We start from the raw sequence: 17,690 nt of genomic DNA, 5'->3' as shown, positions 1-17,690 counted from the left end.
AAAGAGAAACAGGTTATTTTAAAAGAGCTAGCTAAAAACGTGCCTAAGCTAGACAGAATATTCAAAACTAATAATAAGACTCCATGTCTTTATTTGGGAGCTGGTTGGTGGCCCAAAAAAGAAAAGGCCTGGTACATCCACCTCCCAAGTGCTGGAATTACAGGCCTGTGTCAGCACACTGCATAGGGAGAAATCTTTAATTTTCCTGTTATTAATTTAACTTGGTTATTTAAAATAAAAGCCCAACTGGGGCTTGAGAGATGGCTCAGTGGTTAAGAGCACTGGGTGCTTTTCCAGAGGGTTGGGGTTTGGTTCCCAGAACCCTTAGGGTGACTCACAGCCCTTTTTAACTGCAGCTGCAGGGGATCGACCCAAAGATGTCTGTGTGTCCAGGCTGGCCTGAAATTTAAGATTATCCTGCCTCAACCTACAAAGTAATTGACATTAGTGTTTGGGTGGGAGGACCACCTCAACCCTGGCACCCTGGCATCCCTATACCCAAAGAGTCTGGAATGTTCTAGTGGAAGATCCACCTCAACTCCCCTCCCCTATCTCTTTTCCTAAATCTGCCCCTTCAAAGCCAGCCAAACATAGCTCCTTCCCTAGAGAGGCTCAAGACGGCTCCTATAAGGGTATACAAGCTGCATCCCAGAAAATAGACACGTGGTTTTCCAGTCTCCCTTCCCGGTCTCTCATGCCGGACTCCTCTCTGAGGGGCTAGGGAATCATCCGGGAAAGCTTTACCTATTAAACCTGGGCTTTTCCAATTCGGTCTAATTCGGTTTAATTTGGATTGCTGTGTTGGTGGAGAGGCCCTCAGGGTGCAAAGACTTATCAATTAGGAGCTACGGTACACCATAAACTGGAAGAAAGGGGGACTTTTCAGAGGCAGGAGGATATCTACAAGTTCTAGAATAGCCAGGTCTACATATTGAGTTCCAGGCTAGCTAAGGGCTTCATAGCAAGACCCTGCCTTTAAATAAACCAAACCAATTACCTTTCATTGCTTGGGGGCTGGGCAGATGATTCCAAAATTAAGGATCCACACTGCTCTTGCAGAGGACCCAAGTTCCATCCCTAGCACCACACGGCAGCTCACAACAATCTAGTCTCCAGTTCCAGGGAATCTTAACACCCTCTTTTGGCATGCCCCAGCACTAGGCACCTAGTGGTTCACATACATACAGGTAGGTAAACACTCGTTCACATAAAAGAAAAATAATCGGCCTTTTAAGCTTTTAGACTTTTAGCAGCAGCTCAGCTGAGATCCATTCTGGATGAGGACTCAGAGGCTTCCAGTTTGAGAAACAGGATTGGCTGAGAAGTTGGCGAGGTGAGGTTAGCTGTGGCTTGTTCAGTCTCTCTTTCAAGATTCACCCCAATACCTGGATCCGGGTTTGTTTTTATTTATAAGACCTTGTAAGATTCGTGTTACAGTGAACTCAGGGCAAGATGCCACCCAGTTAATTTTCCAACTTGTAAAAGGGAACTAAAGAAAAGCTTAAAGCCAGATGTGGTGATGCATGCCTTTAATCCCAGCACTGGGGAAGCAGAGGCTGGTGATCTGTAAGTTTGAAGTCAGCCTGTCATACGGAGCCAGTGCAAGAATAGCCCGTCTTAGTCAGAGAAGGACTGAAAGCTGGTGAAGATGTAACTGAAGGAGGGGTCCACGTTGCAGCCATAGTAAGCAGCAGAACTTGACAGCTTCAGCCATGTGGTTCTGACTTTAGAGTTAAGGATAGAAAAAAGGAGCTATGGAATTTGCCTCTGTGCCTAGAGAAATCCACTGAAGCCAGACATGTGTCAGGGATGTCCCTGCATGAAGGAATAGTAGAGGCCATTCATGAAGCTGTCAAGTTGAAGCATGGATTGCCTTGGAGACCCCAAGATGTTGGAGATGCCAGAGCTGTGGGATACCAACTGAGGAAAGCTGCTAACAGGAAGTGAAAACAGCCCAAAAGAAAGAAGTGTGGTCAGTCAACAAAGCTGAACACAGTTGGAGATCTGAAGAGCGTTTTGACCTCATTCATGGAGAAGCAGAGTTTGGAGCTTGCCCAGCTTGTTTCTGGTCTTGCTTTGGTCCTGTATTTCCTCACTATGCTCCCTTCCCTATGTTATGTCATATCCTGTGACATCATATGTTGGAAGTATGTGATCTACTTTTTGACTTTGATTTTACAGAGATTATAGTTAAAAGATTGAATAGATCTCAGAAGAGACTTTGGACTTTAAAACATTGAGACTCTATAGACTATGGGACTTTTGAATTTAGACTGAATACAATTTTGCATTATGATATATCTACAAGCCTTTGGGGGCCAGTGAGTAGAATGTGGTGGTTTGAAAGAAAATGGCCCCCAAAGGGAGTGGCACAAAGGGAGGTGTGGCCGTGTTGAAATAGGAAGTGTGTCACTATGCATCTGACCACTCTGACTGTGTTTCTTCAATTTCTAATTCCAAAGCTTGATGAATTACTGTATTTCCCTCAGGAAATTCCACCCCCATTAAAGTGTAAAAAATATGAAAAATGAAAAAAAAAACTTCTGACTGCAAGATGGCATCAGCGACCAAACCTGACCAGTTGAATTCAATCACCCTTACCCACATGACAGGACAGAACCAACGCCTGCCAGCTGGCCTCTGACTGCCATGCGCACGCTGTGGCAAGAAAGTCGGATCCCGAAGATAAACACTCAGAATATTTTTCTGATTTTTTTTTTGGAGGGGGGGGGGTGTCATTTTTTTTTTCTTTCCTATTTCACTTTGCAGCTCCGGTGGAACTGCACTGACTAGGTGCACCAAGGCTGGCCTTGAACTCAACTCACGTGCCTTTGCCCCAGCACCGGGATTACAGGTGTATGGAGTTGTTTCATTTTGAAGATTTACTGACCTACTGACCTACTTAATTAAGTGTGTACTGAGACCGGAACCGGGAACAATCAGTCCAGGATGGCTCTCCAAGTCCACCTTCAAACTTTCTGGTTAATCAACGACCTGTGGCTTCCTCAGGATTCCCCAGTGTTTTCTGCTTTCAGCGGGCTACAGAAACACAAGCCTACACAAACTGGGCATTACGAATAGAAACTAGGAAATACTACACTTGGGAAACGACCTAACAACTCATAAGGGCCTACTAAATAACTCACACTAAACCTACTTAGTGACAGAAGAACGGAGTTGAAGTCAATAAAGACAAAGAAGTCAAGCAGAAAAAACAAGGGGACTAGTCAGGGCATAGTAACATGAAAGTAGTCTCTGGGAACAGCTAGGCACGTTTCTGACTTTAGTAACCTTACTGATGAGGCCGAGGTCCACTCAGACTGCGCTCCCTCCCTCTCACTCCCCCAAAGGAGAGAAGAACGATCATCAATGGCAGGAGGCGGCTGCACAGAAGCAGCACCTAGAGCCGGCTTCACGCTCAGGAGGGAACACTACGTCTCGTCCTCGTGGTCTCGGGTGCTCTACACAGTCAGAGAAACTTCTCTAGTTACGAACTATAGAAATGATCCCTGAAAGTATAGTCTTAACCTCGCTCCTCCGCGATCCACGCACTCTACCCGCCGCGCTCACATCTAACTGACGGTGAGGCCGGCGGACCGCTGGCGCGGCCACCGCACACGGCTTTGGCACAGGCGCTGCCGTGTTCCCCGGTGAACGCCTCCGCTACCAGGTCCACGGGGCATCTGAGCCGCGACACTTTTCCAAGTCCAGGGGAAAACAAACACGAAAAACAAAAACCCACAAACCCACTGCCACCTAATTAGCATACGATCGCTAAACAGCCAATCGGCTGACGGGCCTCTGCCGCCCCGCCCCACTCCCGCCTGCGTCGGGTCGCGAGTCGCTGACGGCCACACGGCCCTGTCGCCCGCCGCCGCGCCGGCTTCCGCCCTGCGGCGCTGGCCTCCGAGCCGACGGCCTTCAGCCCCCATCTGCCCCACAAGAGGCGCCGCGGAGCCGGCCGCACCGTGTCGGCGGGGCACGCAGGTTGGACTCCTGGCCCAAGCCAGAGGCCTTTCGTGAGGAAGAAACGAAAATGTACGTAGGGAAAATGGCCAGTGAAAGATTGCCCACTGCGGTGGTGGCGCACGCCTTAATCTCAGTGATCGGGAGGCAGAGGCAGGCGGATCTCTGAGTTCGAGGCCAGTCTGGTCTACAGAGCGAGATCCAGGACAGCCAGGGCTACACAGAGAAACCCTGTCTTGAAAAACCAAAAACAACAACAACAAAAGAAATCCTGTCTCAAAAAAGAAGCAAAGTGAACAGTTGTCCTGAAGAACAACACCCAAGGCTGACCTCTGGCTGCCATACACACATATGCAGGAATACACACACACGAGGTAGGGGTGGAGGAGAAAGAGAAGAATAATGAATGAGAGAATAGATTTCAGGAGATTGCAGACGACTAAACATGGAATCTGGGCCTGGTGAGAAAGCTCGGTGGAAAGAGGCACCTGCTGAGAAGCCTGACAGATCCAGATTCTATTCTCAGCACCTACATGGTGGCTTACAACCATCTCTAACTCTAGGTTCCGGGGATCCGACACCCTCTTCTGGCCAACATGGGCACTCCATGTATGTAGTGCATAGACATACATGCTAACAAAACACTCATACACATAATTTAAAAATAAAGGTTAAAAAATTTAAAATATGCCCGCAATGGTGGCCTTTAATTCCAGCACTTGGGAGGAAGAGGTAGGTGAATCTCTGTGAGTTCAAGACCAGCTTGGTCTATAGAGTGAATTCCAGAACAGCCAAGACTGTTACACACAGAAATCTTGTCTCAAAAATAAACAAATAAATAAATAAAATAAGATTGTATTTAGAATCTCTGGTTGTAAAAGTAACCTGGTCCCTGAAAGCTAAGGAAAGCACAGGCTTTGCCTCTGTAAGTAAGAATCTAACTGAATGTGGCGACTGGTAAATCATAGCAGTTACTCAAAATAACTAGCCTAAGAATTTGACTTTCGTTTTCCTTTTTCAAACTAAACTGATTGATTGAGTCTTGCTATGTAGCCTTAGCTGTACTCAAATCGGAGGCAATCTTCCTATCTCTGCCTCCTGAGTGCTAGGATTATACCCAGCCAGAATTTCATTTTCAGACATTAGTAAGATAGTAATAGGTCACTGTAACTGTGGCCGAGCGAATGAGTGACTGGGTTTTGGGAGATTTATTTGTGTTGTCACTCCGAGATGGGCAATACAGTGGACCATTGAGTTTTCTGGTGGACTCGGAGGAACATAGAGGGACACAGAGATAATAAGGAGGGTCTTAAAGGATGCATGGTCTTGTTTGTTTGTTTGTTTTTTGGTTTTTCAAGACAGGGTTTCTGTGTGTAGCTTTGTGCCTTTCCTGGAACTCGCTCTGTAGACCAGGCTGGCCTTGAACTCGCAGAGATCCGCCTGGCTCTGCCTCTTGAGTGTTGGGATTAAAGGCGTGCGCCACCACCGCCCGGCGCATGGTCTTTTTGATTGGGGGAGGTGGAGAAGAGGGTCAGGTGATCACTTCTCCATTCCTCCGTGGATCAATCAGGTTTATTCCCTAATATTTGACTCCCAAACATTATTTATTAATAAAACAATAAAAGAAGCCACAATATCTGGTGTCCAATGTGTGGGAAGATAATGTGGTTTTAAAACCGCCCCTTCCCAAGTGCCAGAGGGTCTCCAGCTTGTCCCAGCAGGCCTTTCCCATAGAGATCTCCCTGCAATAGCCGCACACTCCAGCCCCAAATGTGCAGCCACAGCTGCCTGCCAACTCTGCAGCCGCCGGAGTCAGCCGCTCACCCCCAGCTGTCATTCAGGCAGCCTGGTGCCCTCCCACACTGTCTAGCCGCAGGGACTGGGAAGGCAATATGAAGGCCTAGACTTGACTCTGCAGACTCCATCTTAGGGAAGGGCCACCATCTTAGACTACCTGGTGACCAGGGGCTGTACGCTGAGCCATCTCTCCAGCCCCCTATTCAGGATTTCAATGGGCAACTGCTTTGAGTTTTGAAAAAACTGACTCTATAATTACACATTTATTAGAAGTCATGGCCATCATGAGTATATCTGTACAAATTAAGACTGATAATGTTCCAGCATATGTCTCTAGTAAAATGAAACAGTTTTTTGCACATTACAATATAAAGCACACTACAGATATACCACACAATCCTACAGGACAGACAGTTACAGAAAGATCTAATCACACTTTAAAAATATGCCGAATAAAAAGAAAGGAGCTGGGTGGTGGTCGTGCATGCCTTTAATACCAGCACTTGAGAAGCAGAGGTAGGTGGATCTCCGTGAGTTCCAGGACAGCCAGGTCTACACAGAGAAATCCTGTCTCAAAAAACAAAACAAACAAACAAACAAAAAAATGGAAGTTCATGGGTTGGGGATTTAGCTCAGTGGTAGAGCGCTTCCTAGCAAGTGCAAGGCCCTGGATTCGGTTCTCAGCTCTGAAAAAAAAAAAAAAAGAAGAAAAGAAGAAGGAGGAGGAGGAGGAGGAGGAGGAGGAGGAGGAGGAGGAGGAGGAGGAGGAGGAGGAGGAGAAACAGAAAGGAGTAATAAAGATCCCCAGAAACAGATTACACATTGCTCTATTAACTTTAACATCTTAATGCTAATGAGAAAGGAATGACAGCTGTGGAGAGACAATGGGTAATGGAAAAAAAAAACTGCTGAATTAAATCAGCCTGTATAGTTCAAAGATGTGTTGACCTCATAATGGAAACCAGGATATGTGTTACATTGCGGAAGAGGTTTTGCTTTTGTTTCCACAGAAGAAAAGCTATGGCTACCATCAAGATTGATAAAGACTGGATTTGAACAGGAGAGACCTCTTGATTAGGAAAGGTGATAGATAGTTCATCAAACAGCTTGGTCATTCAATCCAAACTAACTTATAAGACTAACAACTGTCTTTCATTTGATCAGACATAACTTGCCAAAAGGAAAACTCCCCAAAGTTAGGGTTGAGGCAGGATTTTATTTTTGTCTTTCCAGGAGAATAAAAGCATCCAATTAAAGACTCTGAAGATCACTGGACAAATGAAACATCTGAAGTAAAAGGACAAATCATCTAGAGAAAATGTCCCAGGGAAAAAATAAACTGGCTTAATGGTATAGCATATTTCAACATGAAAAAAAGTTCATAAATCTTCCCAAATTTTTGTTTCTGCTGTCAAATAAGGAAAATGGTCATTTTATAGTCCCAACTCAATTAAAAATTAAAGCTGGCTTTGGAGCTGGAGCACAGCTCTTTCCTTCTCTAAACCCAAGCATGCCTGTTAAAGGAAAATCCAAAGTCTCTGTCTCATGTCAAAAGAGCCACCTGGTATGGGACAGAAGAAAACCAAAATTAAGGGACTATTCTAGTGTCACTAGTCTCATAATCCCTTTATTTTCACTCTCTAAAACTTTTCTTAAGGTATAAGTATCTCAAAAAAAAGATTTACATATATATTTACATATACATATATTTAAACTTTCTGTTATGATATTAATGGTCATATAGAGTACTAACTAATTCTAGAAATAGGCTTCATCTAGCTTCCTGTATATGATTTTGGAATTGAATCTGAAGCAGGTAATTAGGAATTAAGCTCATGTACCCGGGATGTATTTAATAGATTATGGTCCTTTAACCTCTCTGAGATCTTCTGTATATGACATTTAAAATGTTTAAGTTTTATGCAGTACCATGACCATTCCCAACAGCAACCTTTGAAACCTCCAAAAGGATGATGGGGCCCCACAATGATTTATTCCATCTGAATTGTGGTAACACCACTAAGCTGACAAACATCACCCAAAGATCAGCTTTGGACTACAAACTACTCAGGACAATTTCAAGGTGGTTAGCTAAGATACCCCAGCCAGAACTTCCCATCACACTAAGACTGGATAATAGCTACCTCTCCTGGGACTTGATCTTTATCTAAATGTTTTTCAGGGTCCCCTAAAGATGCCATCACCCACAGACAACAGAAAGTAATTTTAAGAACACAACATCCACATTCCTAAGAGGTGGGGTGGGTGGTTTTTGGTCATTCAGTGGATGTTTGTTATCATTTAGGGGGGTTGATTGCAAGTTGTTATTGGTCAGGGAAAAAAACTAAGCAAAGGAGGTTAGATTCAGGGATCTCATTCTGAAAAGAAAAAGGGAGGATGTAGGAATGGTAGGAGGAAAGGGTAGATTATTGAATCTACTTTCAAACTAAAAAGCAACTACTAGTCTCAAATAGTTTACATTGGTGTGGATTTTAGTATACTGATACAAATTTAAGGTTATTTTTGTTATACTATATATGTTTCTATTCTTGTTTAAGATATTTTTGTATATTGATAACTGAAAGGGCCAAGCAGATGCCATAACAGGCTGCTCAGTCTTCTCTCAGAGATCAGGCCTCAATTTCAGTTTCCTGAGACTGAGCAAGCAGTTTCTGGGAGGTCTATGAACAAAAGACAATCACTGATGCCCCTGCCATCAGGGACAGGGAGATAGGACCCACCAAGCCTGGACCACTGAGCCAACCCCCACAGTCAGTACATGCTAGGCCTGCCAGCCTCCACAGCAGCTCAAGGACAAGGCCTGGGACTTGTCCAGGCCTGCCCCAAAATGATAACTATAACCCCCAACTAACCCCAGCCAATTAAAAGTTACTAACACGATTGCCACTTGCATAAACCAATCTGTTCCTATGTAGTCTGTAGACCCCAAGACCTCCTATAAAAACCCTGCCCCACTGCTACTTGGGATCTCTCCTGCTCTGCTGCTGCGTCAAATGGATGGAGAGGCCCAAGTTAACTCGCAACAATAAAAAGACTCTTTGCTTTTGCATCGTATTTGGTCTCTTGATGGTCTTTGGGGGACTCTGGGTGCAACAGATACAAATCTAAGGTTATTTTTGTTACAAATAATATTTGTATTATTACTTATACAGTAATAAGTTTATTACTGTATATATGTTTCTATTCTTGTTTGAGGTATTGTACCTATGCAGCTCATTTAAAAATGTAAAGTTTTAGTCTATGAAAGCTATTTAGGATAATAAAAGACAAGTTAGTAGTTAATCATCTATAACAATCAAACTTAGAGTCATGTTAGTTAAGTTTTCAAAGTCAAACAGATATATTTTAAATAGCTAGATAGTCTTCAAGCACTTCAGAGACCTACAGAATATGGCATTTTAAATGTTTTAATAACATAAGGCTTTTCATGATAATGAGACACATCTGCTGCTCTTGGCACCACCAAATTACTTCAAAAAAGGGTGATGGACATCGAAGAACCTGCATATAGAGTTTGTTGTCAATGTAGCAAAGCTAGCCATTTGGGCAAGAAACTGCCCTTGCCTCAACTGCTGACAGTACGCTGTCCAAACTGGACAAATGGGACACAAAAGAAGGCAACTGCTGAACTTTGCCAAGACAAGGTAGGACAGTCCTTCAAACCTTCCTGCTTCATTAAAAAAAAGTCTGTCAGATATTCTAGGCCTGTAGGCCAAAAGATGGGTGCCCCAACATTGCAGAGGAACCTTGGGGTGACTGTCCAGATAGCCAGAGGTCTCTGTTGTTTCTATAGTTTTGGAAGTTGTTTGCTCTTCACTTCCTGTTTACTCAGGTAATACATCCCTTGGGTCACTGATGGGGTTGAAAATTAGATAGTTATAGTTACAGTTTTCCTTAGTTATAATAGAAAGTAAATTAGGTACAAAATTTTGGACTCACCAAGAGAGGATAGATAATGGATTGTTTTCTCTGAATTTGCCAAATGCAAGTGGACTGGATATTATGAATGTAATTCTTACTTGATAATTGTTCTTATATATAGTTTCATTTTGTTAAAGTTAATACCTTTCCTTTTTATTTAGACAATGCTTGATAATTGTTTTTTGTTTTTTGGTTTTTGGTTTTTCGAGACAGGGTTTCTCTGTGTAGCTTTGCGCCTTTCCTGATGATAATTGTTCTTATTGTATATAGTTTTACTATGTTAGAGATGAAACCTTTCCTTTTTATTTAGACAAAAAGAGGGAAATGTTTCAGTTTTGTTTTTGTTGTTACTCAGAGATCACCAACGGAGTGGACCATAGATTTTTCTGGTGGACTCAGAGGGACACAGAGATAATAAGGTGGGGCTTAAAGATGCGTGATCTTTTTGATTGGGGAGGTGGAGAAGAGAGTCAGGTGATCATTTCTCTGTTGTTTCATAGATCAATCAGGTTTATTCCCTAATATTTGACTCCCAAGCTTTATTTATTAATAAAACAATAAAAGAAGCCACAATATGACTGAAAGCCAGGGCTCAGAAACAGAATCTTTTAGATTTTGTACCATGTTTGTTCTACTGGATGAGGCTTGGGCTGATCCAAGGCGTTCCCTGAGGCCCTGGTATATGAAAAAGGAACATAGCTCCTTCTCAAAACCAGAAACACCTTGGCAGATCCAGTAACAGCCTGGGGCCAGGGCCTCGGGAGCTTTTCTGAGGCACTATTGTGTGTAGAAGGAAGGTAGTTCCTTCTCTAAAACCAGGAATATGCTTGGCTGAACTGACAGATGACAGCCTTGTGAAAACTGCACCTTTGGGTCCTGAGAACCCTCCTCTTCCCAGTGTATAGGGCTATAGTTAGCAGTCCCAGGGCCACTGTGTGCTGGGTCAGTAAAGCTCTTGAGATATCCTGTGTTCCCTTTGTGCAATATTGCTTCATTAGCCTCCTGATGACTATGCCCCATTGTATGATAGATTCTGCTGACTCTGTCCATTTCTCCCCTGGAAATAGTATATAAGGTGCTGTATTTCTTAGTAAGTTTGTTTGGCATAAAACATGGCTTGTGAAAGACCTTCTGACCCCAAACTTTCTTATCATCTTCTGATCTCCTGGTCCTCTCAGGACCCTGTCTGTCACGGATAAATAACCCACTTGCTGGTCCAGGTCAACTTGTTACAATTTTTGAAATTTTAGTAGAATAAAGCTAATTTCTTCTTTGATGTATGAACTGTTAACAATATTAACTGCTAACTACTGAAGGCCTATCACATACCCAGTATGATTCTGAATGCTTCACATAAATAAATACAATTAATTATAATCTGTTTTATAAGAAGTTGAGGCTTGAAGAGACTAAATAATTGATTTCACTAAAATGATAAGCATTAAATAGAACCCAAAGGCTGGGTATGATGGCACATTATCTGTCATCTCAACGCTTGGGAACGAGAGGAAATAAGATCTGGAGATCAAGATTAGCCTCAGCTACACAGCAAGTCTTCAGCCATCTTGGGCTACATAAGCTATCTCAAACTTCTCTCCCTTCCTCCCTCCCTCCCTCCCCACACACACTAATTTTAAAAAGTAATCATCCAGATGATACTGAAAGATAAGTGCACTTTAATCAGAGAAATGAATTAATGCCAAGTCCTAAACAAGAGAAAACAGTAGAAATTTAGACTGGGCAGTGATGATCTATCTAGTCCTTTAATCTCAGCACTCGGAGGCAGAGGCAGTAGGATCTCTTGAGTTCAAGGCCAGCTTGGTCTACAGAGTGAATTCGAATTCCAGGACAGCCAGGGCTACACAGAGAAACCCTGTCTCAAAAAACTGAAAATATGCCGGGTGGCGGCGGCGCACGCCTTTAATCCCAGCACTCGGGAGGCAGAGGCAGGCGGATCTCTGTGAGTTCGAGGTCAGCCTGGGCTACCAAGTGAGTTCCAGGAAAGGCGCAAAGCTACACAGAGAAACCCTGTCTCGAAAAACCAAAAAACAAAACAATAACAAACAAGCAAAACAGGATAATAGAAATTTAGAGAACAGGGTTTAGAAGGAGAAGGAAAGGGCCATCAGGAACCAAATAAATACCTCCAGGGCACGTTTTCTAGGCTGGAGCTAGAGACAAAGAGGTTCTCCCCACCCTGCCCCCAGCAGGACTAAGAACTAAACTTACACCTTTCAAATGCTAGCCAAAGTCTCTACCGCTAAGCATTCCCCAGCTCTTTGCTAGTTACTTGCCCATCCTAGCATTCCTTGAAGTAATTCTGTAGCCTAGGCAGGCTTTGTGCTCTTCCCGCCTTAGCCTCCAGAATAAATGGGATTACCCATCTGTAATAAATAAATGGGATTTCCACTTCCTTTGAGACATCTATAATAAATAAATGGGATTTCCACTTCCTTTGAGACATCTGTAATAAATAAATGGGATTTCCACTTCCTTTGAGACATCTGTAATAAATAAATGGGATTTCCACTTTCTTTGAGACAGAGCCTTACTACATAGCTTAGGCTAGCATGGAACTCACTTTGTAGCCACAGCTGGCTTTGAACTTAAGATCCTCCTGCCTTAGCATGCACCATCACACTCAAATACCTTATAAGATTTTAAATGTGAAGGGAAGTCACTGAGATTTGAAGCTATAGACAGCTGTTCTGATGCTACTACAAGGCATCTATGAAAGAGATCATGAATTGGGGCATGCTAAGAAGTGGAGAACCTTCAACTGTTCTAGAAGGTGAATTCCTGACTCACTGGGATGGGGGTAGGGTGAAGGAGATGCTTCAAAGGCAACATTCCGGGGACTTGGGGTATCTACCAGTGATAGAGTGCCTGCTTGAAGACTGGATGAAAAACAGATTTCTAACTGAAGGGAGGAACCTTTTCAGAATTGGGGGAAGGGATTACTGAACTACCATAATCTAATTTAACCCTTACAACAACCCCTGTTACTAACTCTCTTAATTTACAAAGAAACAAATTCAGGCTGAGGAATTGTTGAAACGTTAGCAGCTAGTAAATAAGCAAAACAAAACAAACAACCAGAGGTAATTCCTCACCAAAGCAATTCCACACACACTTTCTGGAAAACAACAGAAGGAAAGAAAGCAAATAATTGCCAACACTAAAACAAAACACAGCAAAGCCAGGTATTAGCTGCAAATGCGGGTAACCTCAGCACTCAGGAGACTGAGGCCAGGGCTGCCACTTCAAGACCTGCCTAGACATCACAATGAGATCCTATTCCCCCCACCACCACCACCTCCTCAGGGGTTCAAGGAATAGCCTGACTGTCCTAGAACTTACTCTGTAGACCAACCTGGCCTCAAATTCAGAGATCTCCCTGTCTTTGCCTTGAAAATGCTGGGATTAAAGACATGCACCACCACACATGAGACCCTATTTCAAAAACACCCAATTTTTATTTAAAACTAATCTTGTAATAAAAACCAATCAGACAATGTTCTCTCCTCTCCATTTCCCAAAGGATCGGCCATCAAAGGGAAATCGACACCGCAGTAAAACACCACCAAGAGCCAGCTTAGTGCTCAGGAGAGGATGTAGATTCTTCGTGATCAGACAAATTTCTTAGGGCAGAGGAAAAATAAGCTTCCATGAAAATGTTTTCATGATTCAGTTTCACATACCCCTTCCAGCTTCAGCTCTTGAATATTTTCTAAATTCAGCTCAATTAGTATTTCCTTCAGGAAATCTCAGCTGACTTGGTCAAAGTGACCTTTTCTATGCTTCCTGGCATATTTACTTCAACTTCAAAGCTTTTACTACACTACAATTCGATGTGGTTTGTTCCATGTTAAACAGCAGACTTCATAAAGTCTGTCACGATGCTGTCAAGACTCTCTCACACATTATACACACAGTACCCAAGAATGGTCTCTACATGAGTGAACAAGACAGAAAATGTAAAAGAAACCATCTGGCTGGTGAGATGGTGGCTCAGTAGCAAAAAGCACTTGATGCTCTCTCTTCTAGAGGACCTGAGTTTGGATGCCAGCACCCAGGTCAAGTGGCTCATAATTGCCTGTAACTCCAGCCTCGGGGCCTCAGTCATATTCTAGCATGCTCTCTCTCTCCTCTCTCTCTCTCCTCTCTCTGTCTCTCTGTCTCTCTTTCTCTCTCTCTCTCTCTCTCTCTCTCTCTCTCTCTCTCTCTCTCACACACACACACACACACACACACACACACCTTTTAAAAATTAAAATTAGGGCTGGAGAGATGGCTCAGAGGTTAAGAGCACCGACTGCTCTTCCAGAGGTCCTGAGTTCAATTCCCAGCAACCACATGGTGGCTCACAACCATCTGTAATGAGATCTGGCTCCCTCTTCTGTATACATAATAAATAAATAAATCTTTTTAAAAAATTAAAATTAAAATGAAATGATCCCTAAAGGTAAAGTCTTGGCCTGTGACTTGGAGGCTCTGCTAACCGACTCAGGAGTGTGGCACTTTTATTTGATGGACAGTATTTTACCATGGTACTATCTCCTAAGAAATACTACATAAATGCATCTTAAAATATTTCTTTAAAGTTGATTTTTATTTTATTTTATTTGTATGAGTATTTTGCCTGCATGTGTATCTGTGCCAGGTGTCCTCAGAGGCCAAAAAATGGTATCTGATGTGGATGCTAGAAATATGAACTCAAGTCCTCCAGAAGAGCAGTGAATGCTCTTAACCAAAATGAGTCACCTTATCAGCCCCAGATTCTGCCTGGGCTGGGATTAAAAGGGTGTACCACAATGCCCTACCCTGTTTCTATTTTTGAATTAAGAAAACAAGCAAAAACCAAACACTTCACATTAAAAGGTGCTAAAAACAGGAGAATGTTCAGCAGTGTTGCTTTTATAATATAACCTGACTGGTGGGGCTGGAGATGCTCAGTGTCCTCTGCTCTTCCAGAGGACCTGGGTTCAATCAATCCCCAGCAAACACCTAGTGGCTCACACCATCGATTATGAGGACCTCTTCTGTCATACACACATATAACATAAATAAACAAATTTGGTTTTTTTTGTTTGTTTTTGTTTTTGTGCTTTCAAGGCAGGTGTAGCTTTGTAGCCCAGGCTGGCCTCTGCCTCCGGGGTGCGGGGATTAAAGGTGTGCGTGCCACCACCAGCCAGCTTAAATAAAAATAGGGGGAAAAAAACCACCACCATCACCAGACTGGTTTACAGCCTTCAACTTATGACAATGTAAAGGACCTAAAGCACCGGCTAGATCCTTTCATATAGTGCACAAACATGCTGCAACAGGAACACTATATGAAACCACAGCTAATAGTACAGAGTTTATTGGACACTTGGCAGAGGAAGAAAAACTAAACTCTGACCACAGAACTAGTGGGTCACAACACAAGTGGAATAAAGAAAAGTAGAAAAAGACAAACAGCAAAAGGAAAAAAAAGGAGGGGGGCAATTCTGACTTTAGTAACCTTACTGATGAGGCCGAGGTCCACTCAGACTGCGCTCCCTCCCTCTCACTCCCCCAAAGGAGAGAAGAACGATCATCAATGGCAGGAGGCGGCTGCACAGAAGCAGCACCTAGAGCCGGCTTCACGCTCAGGAGGGAACACTACGTCTCGTCCTCGTGGTCTCGGGTGCTCTACACAGTCAGAGAAACTTCTCTAGTTACGAACTATAGAAATGATCCCTGAAAGTATAGTCTTAACCTCGCTCCTCCGCGATCCACGCACTCTACCCGCCGCGCTCACATCTAACTGACGGTGAGGCCGGCGGACCGCTGGCGCGGCCACCGCACACGGCTTTGGCACAGGCGCTGCCGTGTTCCCCGGTGAACGCCTCCGCTACCAGGTCCACGGGGCATCTGAGCCGCGACACTTTTCCAAGTCCAGGGGAAAACAAACACGAAAAACAAAAACCCACAAACCCACTGCCACCTAATTAGCATACGATCGCTAAACAGCCAATCGGCTGACGGGTCTGCCGCCCCGCCCCACTCCCGCCTGGGTCGCGAGTCGCTGACGGCCACACACGGCCCTGCCGCCCGCCGCCGCGCCGGCTTCCGCCCTGCGGCGCTGGCCTCCCCGAGCCGACGGCCTTCAGCCCCCATCTGCCCCACAAGAGGCGCCGCGGAGCCGGCCGCACCGTGTCGGCGGGGCACGCAGGTTGGACTCCTGGCCCAAGCCAGAGGCCTTTCGTGAGAAAAAAACAAAAAAGTACGTAGGGAAAATGGCCATTCAGTGGCCGCACCCTCTAATACATTCTGTCCTGTGACCAAAGAAACAGAAGAAAGAAACTGTGCGTGACAGAGTACTAGGGACATTAAGGCAAGTGCATTTTCCCAAGTGTAAGGCCAGCTTTGGTCAGCCACAAAGTGAAACCCTTTGTAAAACAATCCCAAATCTCCAGACTCATTATTATTTTTGTTGGATACAAACTACGTTTATTTATGATATTTTAAAATACATAAAATTATGGGGTTGGAGAGATGGCTGGGCGGTTAATGGCTGCTCTTACAGAGGACCCGGGCTCAATTTCTAACACCCTCTGGACAGTTCACAATTGTAACTCCCGTTCCAGGGAATCGGGCACCCTCACACAGATATCCATGCAGGCAAAACACCAATGCACGTAAAATAAAAATAGATCACTGTTGAAAATACGTATAACTTGGTGCTTTATTCCTATTAATCCCTACTACGGCTCTCCTTCCCAGGTCCCACCTTCCCTCATCAGCCTCGTCTGCTTTCCAAATATATATATATTCCTTATGGAAGAAAACGTGCGGGGTCTCTGGTCTTAACAGGATGATCTCTAGCCTCATCCATTTCCCTGCAAGTGATAATTTTATAGTTTATAGATCTCTGAGCTTAAGGCCAACCTGAGCTTCATAGTGAGTTCCAGGACAGCCAGGGCTATGCAGAGATTCTGTCTCAAAAAAAAAAAAGAAAAAGAAAAAAAAGAATACACATTACATGAGTGGCCCATCACACCTGGCTTACAGTTCTCCAAGACTGAATAAAACTCCATTTTGCATATATACCACATTTTCTTTATCCATTCATTTGTTGATGGACATATAGGCTGTGTCAGGAGCCATTATCACGAGCTAGAGGATTATGAAGGAATTACTCAGCCGTCATTTGATAAGGTCAACCCCTTAGAATTAAGGATTCTACTGGAGGAAACCATCATGCAAGGCGTTTTTTTAATTACTGCCTTTTGAATGAATTGGCTCTTTTCTTGCTGTAGCCTTTCCCATCTGTTACAAATTTCGGATTCATTTCCCACAGTTTAGCAGTGGGTGTTCTGATCATTATTTAGTTTCCCCTATACATTTGGGGTATTTGGATAACATCCCCCAGCTATGTGTGGTCAGTGTTAAGTGTCTAGGCAAAAGTATTTCATCTGAGACATTCTCAGACACCCAAGGACACAGACTTACAACATATCTGAGTTTGCTGACAGACTTTAGAGAGATGGGGAACAAGTGTGCACTGGTTTTACACCACTAGTAGATAGGAAAGTGCTGCCACAAGCTAACCTCACACTAACACATCCTTTACACTTTGTACTTACTTTCACCTCAGCTTATGAATCAGCTTATTATCTAGCCACACTTAGGAATGCAGTGTTACACACAGACCCCCTTCCTCCCTTCTTCCACTTCCCTATTGACTTAGGTCTCTCTCCCTCTCACTTAACCCCATTCCCTTTAAGAGGTCACAGAGGCTCTTAAAAGACACTCCCACATTAAGTCACAAAGAAAGCCTGACAGTTCCCACCTTGTGCAGTTATCTGCTTTTATGACCCTGGAAGAATTCAAGCCTAGCCTGGCAGTGGTGGCGCACGCTTTAGCGCACGCCTTTAATCCCAGCACTAGGGAGGCAGAGGCAGGCAGATGTCTGTGAGTTCGAGGCCAGCCTGTTCTACAGAGTGAGATCCAGGAAA

The 17,690-nt window shown here is 43.9% G+C and overlaps 1 protein-coding gene and 2 non-coding genes across 8 annotated transcripts in view; all 3 read right to left on the bottom strand.

Moving 5' to 3' along the window:
* Tex14 (testis expressed 14, intercellular bridge forming factor) overlaps positions 1 to 17,690 on the bottom strand; it is a 137,623-nt gene that overhangs the window by 78,425 nt on the left and 41,508 nt on the right. The window contains exon 1 of one of the 6 annotated variants that reach the window (XM_042282561.2): positions 3,529 to 3,708. The exons of 4 other annotated variants lie outside the window; for them this stretch is intronic. The gene's annotated coding sequence lies outside the window, so the exon portion shown is untranslated. Of the gene's footprint in view, positions 1 to 3,528; positions 3,709 to 17,690 lie in introns of those variants that run through there. One more of the 6 variants, XM_076577632.1, reaches the window with a different exon arrangement.
* Positions 3,311 to 3,525, bottom strand: LOC121831973 (small nucleolar RNA U3). The gene has a single exon (XR_006075551.1). It is a non-coding gene; the product is annotated as a small nucleolar RNA U3 (small nucleolar RNA).
* LOC121831972 (small nucleolar RNA U3) lies at positions 15,231 to 15,445 on the bottom strand. The gene has a single exon (XR_006075550.1). It is a non-coding gene; the product is annotated as a small nucleolar RNA U3 (small nucleolar RNA).

This window comes from Peromyscus maniculatus, chromosome 8 (genome assembly GCF_049852395.1).
Source record: "Peromyscus maniculatus bairdii isolate BWxNUB_F1_BW_parent chromosome 8, HU_Pman_BW_mat_3.1, whole genome shotgun sequence".
Classification (NCBI taxonomy): domain Eukaryota; kingdom Metazoa; phylum Chordata; class Mammalia; order Rodentia; family Cricetidae; genus Peromyscus; species Peromyscus maniculatus.
Note: the sequence above shows the minus strand (reverse complement) of the source record. Positions and strands in the feature narration are given on the sequence as shown.